Here is a 6,241-nt window from a genome sequence, read left to right as displayed (position 1 = left end):
TGGGAACTTCCTGGTGCAGGGCTCAAACCAGTGTCTCCTGCATTGGCAGGCGGATTCTTAACCACTGCACCACCAGGGAAGCCACCTGAACTTCCATTTTTAAAGAATCACCAGCTGCCCTGTGAGAATAGACTGTAGTGGCACAAGGGTGGAATCAGGGAGACCAGGATGCTATGGCAGTGATCTTAGCAAGAGATATTAATAGTTTGTACCAGACTGGGTGAGGTGATGAAACATGGTTGGAGTCTGGATTTGAAGGTAAAGTCAACAAGATTTGTTGACAAATTTGGATAGGTGTGTGGAAGAAAGAGAAGATCAGGATTAGTCCGAGGTTTTTAGCCTAGGCAAATGGAAATATGGAGTTTAACACACATACATCTATTATAGATTTTATACAAAGTCAGGCCTTCCTTTCTGGGGAAAAAGAGGCACAGGGAGGGAGAATGACTGGGTCACAAAGCAGATCACAAAGCCTGCTTTTTCTTTTTCCAGCCAAGGAAAGTCTGGTTAGAAGAGCTCTTTCTGACCTCTTTGGAGTACTGAATTTGAAGTGTATCTTGTTAATTACCGAATCCCCAAAGCCTAACACCACCTGGCACGAGATAGGCATTCAGCTAGGATTAGTTCAGTTGAATTGAGGTAGTGGCAAACTGGCTCTTGAAAAGGCCAGTTGGGAAGGGAAGCTAAAAGGTTTCAGGAATATTCCATAGAAGACTGAGGCTGGGACATTCCTGGGAACTCATTTTAACTCAGGTCAGTAAACATTTCTGAGCATCTATTATATCTTGGGCACTGGGGATACAGAGATGCCACTCATCAGTGGGAGACAGAGAGGAGAATCAATAAATTATGACAGTGTGATAACAATAGCAGTATGTACCAAGTTCAGAGGTGAACAGAAGATGACTAACCCTGACAGGGGAGGTAGTCAAGAGGCGGCTTCATGGGAGAGGACATCAGAGCTGGTTTCTGAGAGACGAATAGGAGTTTGCCTGTTATACTCCTCAGGGAGAAAGCAGTAGCTTGAGTCTGGTAATTGCCTTACTGGGGCTGGTGGCAGGGGACTGTCTAGCTGTGCATCTATTATATGGAAGGTACTGGACCTTGTACATGGCAAATACTCAGGAGACGTTTGCTGAATTGATTTGAGGGCATTTGTACAACCCAGGGTAAGAGGGTAAGGCCACTCAAATGGACCACTATGCATGTAACCCATGACCTGTGGCTCCTGCCCACCTTCTACAGGTTGACTACTGATTTTACCTGCCCAGCATCCATTCCTCTTTCTTCTGGTAAGAATACCAATTTTCCCTTGGGAATCTACCTTTCCTCCCACTCTCTCAGGCCATGTGGTTTAGTGCGGCTGCCTTACTCTGCAGTTTCAGTGTATGCAGATAACCCTGGCCTGACAAATCAAAGCATTCCATCCCTGCCACGTCAGGCTACACTGACTGGTTGGGGTAAGGGTGGAGGTGTGTTAGTGACCCAAATTAGGCCAAATGAGATGCAATCCTGGGATCTTTGCTAGAACTACTGGGAAATAAATATTCCCCCCTCTGGGATGGCTAAGGAAATAAAATATAAACTTGAAGTTCTTGGTGGTTATCTTGCCACCTTTTGGGGGGAACTAGCTGACAATGAAAGAAACACAGAAAAGTCAAGAAGTCACGGGGCTTCCCTGGTGGCACAGTGGTTGAGAATCTGCCTGCCAATGCAGGGGACACGGGTTCGAGCCCTGGTCTGGGAAGATCCCACATGCCGCGGAGCAACTGGACCCGTGAGCCACAACTACTGAGCCTGCGCGTCTGGAACCTGTGCTCCGGAACAAGAGAGGCCGCGATAGTGAGAGGCCCGTGCACCGCGAGGAAGAGTGGCCCCCGCTCGCCGCAACTAGAGAAAGCCCTCGCACAGAAACGAAGACCCAACACAACTAAAAATAAATAAATAAATGTATTTAAAAGAAGTCAGGAGACACTTTCTTGATGGCATCATTTGATCTAGTTATACCTGAAGCCTTTATGGACTTTGCTATTAACAAAAAGCCAGTTTGTGTTTGGTGTCTGACAACTGCTACTGCAAGAACCTAGAACAATATACACTTCTCAGTATCTACCAGAAACGTCTAGGGCCTTAATCCTTTTACATCTGCCGCCTACAGGCTCCCTGGGAAAATAATCATAAGATGGCAGGATGTTGGTTAGGTTCTTGTCCTCTAGATCTGTGGCCCCACATCTCAGCTGTTTTGTGACCTCGAAGCCCTCACTTCCCTCCTGTATGTCTTCATTTCCTGATTAACTTGCTCTCTATTGGCTCTTCCAGGAGCCTTGAGTTTTTGAGGAAATGCCTCTGGCTCTAGGCCAGTCATGTGTCATTGGATATCAGGAATTGGGATCTCTTCCTTGGTCCTGTTATTCTGGGGCCAAGGCTGGCAAGTCTGATCAGTTTTTACCCTGGATTATGCAGACCTCTGGTGGTACACAACGGGGGTCCTGAAATCGCAGGATAAAACACAATACTGCTTCCTGGAGTGTCAGTTTTATTCATGGCAATGTAAGGCAATATTTTCAATATTAAAAGTGTGGTTATCCAGAGCACCTTCTCTGAGCCAGACTTATATGGAATCAAATCCCGGCTTTACCACTTACTAGGTGCACGACCTTAGGAAATTACTTAACCTCTCTATGCCTTAGTTTCCCCAGTGTAAAGTGAGGATAGTATAACTAACAGGTGTAGAGAACAAGCTAGTGGTAACCAGTGGGGAGAGGGTAGAGGAAAGTGGCAAGGTAAGGGTAGGGGATGAAGAGGTACAAAGTACTATGTATAAAATAAGCTACAAGGATATATTGTACAGAATGGGGAATATAGCCAATATAAAGTTATAATAACTTTAAATGGAGTATAGTCTATAAAAATTTCGAACGACTATGCTGTACACCTGAAACTAATATTGTAAACCAACTATACCTCAATTGAAAAAAAAGTGAGGGTAGTATTAGTATCTATCTTATGAGATTATGGTGAAGATTAAGTTAGTCTGTGTAAAGTACTTAGAACATACCCGGTGCCTGGGAAGTGCTATTTAAGTATCACCTGTTATTGTTATTAAAACATGGATATATTATTAACAAGAAAACTAATGTGAATTTAAGATCGGTGACTTTTGAAGAAATGTCACCTGAATCTCTGCCTCAGCTTCCCAGAGATTTGCTCTTTTGCCAGCAAGAATACTTACAACATCGAATTTTCACTACAAGAACGTACCAGAGAACCCAGATGTCTTCATGTTCTTTTAATTTCCTGGGCAATTCTCACTTCCACGTACATGTTAGTCTCCCCATCCAACCTTCCACATCTCAGGGACACTCACCCACCTGTTCTCATCCAGACATTTGTTCTCATCCATGTCTTGTAATATTTGGTTATTACAAAGATAATATATGCAAGCTTGAGAAAATGCTGCATTTCTTCAGTTTTTCAAAAATGTATGGATTTTGGTATGTAATGTACTGGGTGGGGGTGGGGGCAATGAAGATAGAGAAAACAGCATGAGCAAAGGTCCAGAGGCAAGCTATGTTCCAGAAGAGTAAGTCATTTTGGCTTGGGAGAATGGAATATGGGGCTGGAAAAACAGGTTAAGTTCCTATCAGTTGAGGATCTTGAACACTACAGGCTACATACAGTGAAGAGTTTGGATTTGATTTCACCTTTCTAATCCTGTTTCATCTGTAAAATTAGGGTAATTTTCATGTCGTTGAATTGTTGTGAGGATTAATGACCTAGAGAAGCAAACATATGGCAGAGTTATCCTATATAGGAAATGGAATGGCTGTCATCAGGAGTTGGGGTCAAGGATTCTTCTTGGTATAGAACAATCCCATCTCTCAGGGCAGCCTGCAATTTAGTCCCGCTTGAGGTATTATTTCATGCAATGCACAGCTAAGCCACCAGAGGGAGCTCGACACAAAGGAAGCACAGCTCCCAGCTCCACAGGAAAACTGGTGGGCAGGGCTAGGCAGGGGATGTGGAATTCTGGACCCAATCCAGAGCTTCTCGATGGTAGGGGTAGGGAGTGGATCCAGGCGTCCCCTCTCTGGCCCTCTTTTGTTTCTTAGACCCATCCCAACGAGAGGAGTGGGAATGCTGCTGCAAGCTAGAGTTTAGCAGCTATTCAGATTGAAGAGCTCTAGGATGGAGGTGGGGGGGGTGGGTAGAAGAGAGTGAGGGCCAGATCCAGTTTGGGGGCCTGAGTTTCTGTATCTTAATCAAAAAAGGCTTTCATCAACTCTACTCATAAGGGCCAAACTCCTTAGAACACCATGGGCCAGGCCAAGTCGTCTAGCCAGGCCTGGGAACTTCAGAAAAGGAGCTGGGGCTACAGCATGAGGAATGAGGGGCGGGGAGAATGGGAGGCAGTGCCACATCAGCCTTTAGAGTGGCATCTACATTGCCCTGGGACCCCAGCACGCAGGTCTATCAGAAAGGGCTGTGGGACCTAGCTGCTCCAATCATGACTTACTAACCAAACTTGTTTCATCGGATTTTTACAAAACCTCCTTTACCTTACTTTCCCCACTTACAGTGACTTAAACAGGGACTTTTCTGTTACAGATGTTAAAATCAAGGCCCAGAGGTATTTAGCAATTAACCCAAGATCAAGTGGTACTCGAGGGCAAAACTGGGCCTGGAAAGCAGTAAGAACAGCTCTGAGGGGCCCAGGAAAGGGAAGGCAGGCAGACAGAGCAACAGCCTTCAGAATCGCTGCAGCAAGCGCTGGCTCTTGGCCAGACTTCAACCCGCCCCTCAAGGGCCAGCTCTGCTTCTAGGCCCCAGGCTGCCAAGCCCCGCCTCCACACTCCCACCCCAGTCCCCTGAGAGTCCATCACCCCGGCAACAGCCAGAGAAAGGCCCAGCTAAAATATTTATGGCTCAAAACAGTCCAGAGGCTTTGGATGGGGGAGGGGGAAAAGCTGATGTCATCCCTTCTCCGCTTGCAGGCGAGGTGACTGACACGCAGGGCAGCTGGGTGGGTGGGCCAGGCCCACTAGGTCAGGGCTCTCAAAGGAAAATCCCTAGGGCTGCAAGTGGTAATGGGAGGAGGGAGTATGTGATAGACTCGACAGGTGACAGGGCTGGGTAAGAAACACAAGCCGGAAAAGAGGAGGAAGGACACCTAAGTGTTGAGCAGTATTATGCATAGACTCTGTGTGAAGTATTTCACACACATTTCAGTTACTTCTCAGATGCCATTCAGTGGATTGGGACGATTATCCTACTTTTACAGAGTAAACAGGCCCAGAAAAATACACATAAGTGAGGAGCTAGGATTTGAATCTAGATGTTTGGCTTTGGTCCTTGTGGACTTTCCTGTAATTCCATGGCTCCCAAGTAGGTATCCTGCATCTGGGGGTTGAAGGTAAGGCTGCCTAGAATCTAGCGCTGGCTTCTCAAATAGTGACCCAGGTTCTGCACCTCCATTTTTCCATGACCAGGACGCCACCTGATTCCCTAACTGCCCCCTGTCCTAAATTCCTCTCCTGCCTGCTGGACTGAAGCAGGTCCTCAAATGCTAAAGACACTGGCCACAAGATGAGGCGTAGGTGACTAAGAAGTCAGGGAAAATGAAGCCTCAATGGCCAACTCTAGACTGAGTCTCAGTACAAACAGACTGACAAACTCATCTCAGTTTGCCTGGGACTTTCCTGGTTTTAGGACTGAAGTTCAATATCCCAGGAATCTTCTCAGTCATGTAAAACCTGGATCGTTTGTCACCCTAAAGAAATCTCTCAAACACAATGCTTTACTGTTTAGAAGTACTTGGTGGCTCTAAGAGGTACAAACAGGTCAAAAGCAGGGGCTATGGAGTCTGAGCACCTTTCTTTAACCTTAGGCAAGTTATTTATCCTCTTTGAGCCCCTGTTTCCTCATCTGTAAAATGAGTACAGTGGACTGGAGGATTAAGTCAAATAGTACATATAAATTCTTGACGTAGTGCCTGGTACAACTAAGCATTCAATAAATTATTAGCTATTATATATTTTTTGTTTTTTTTTGGGGGGGGTACGCGGGCCCCTCACTGCTGTGGCCCCTCCCGTTGCGGAGCACAGACTCTGGACGCGCAGGCTCAGCGGCCATGGCTCACGGGCCCAGCTGCTCCGCGGCATGTGGGATCTTCCCGGACCGGGTCACGATCCCGTGTCCCCTGCATCGGCAGGCGGACTCTCAACCACTGCGCCACCAGGGA

The sequence above is a fragment of the Phocoena sinus genome, chromosome 1 (assembly GCF_008692025.1).
Source record: "Phocoena sinus isolate mPhoSin1 chromosome 1, mPhoSin1.pri, whole genome shotgun sequence".
Classification (NCBI taxonomy): Eukaryota; Metazoa; Chordata; class Mammalia; order Artiodactyla; family Phocoenidae; genus Phocoena; species Phocoena sinus.
This window is presented reverse-complemented; position numbering follows the sequence as displayed.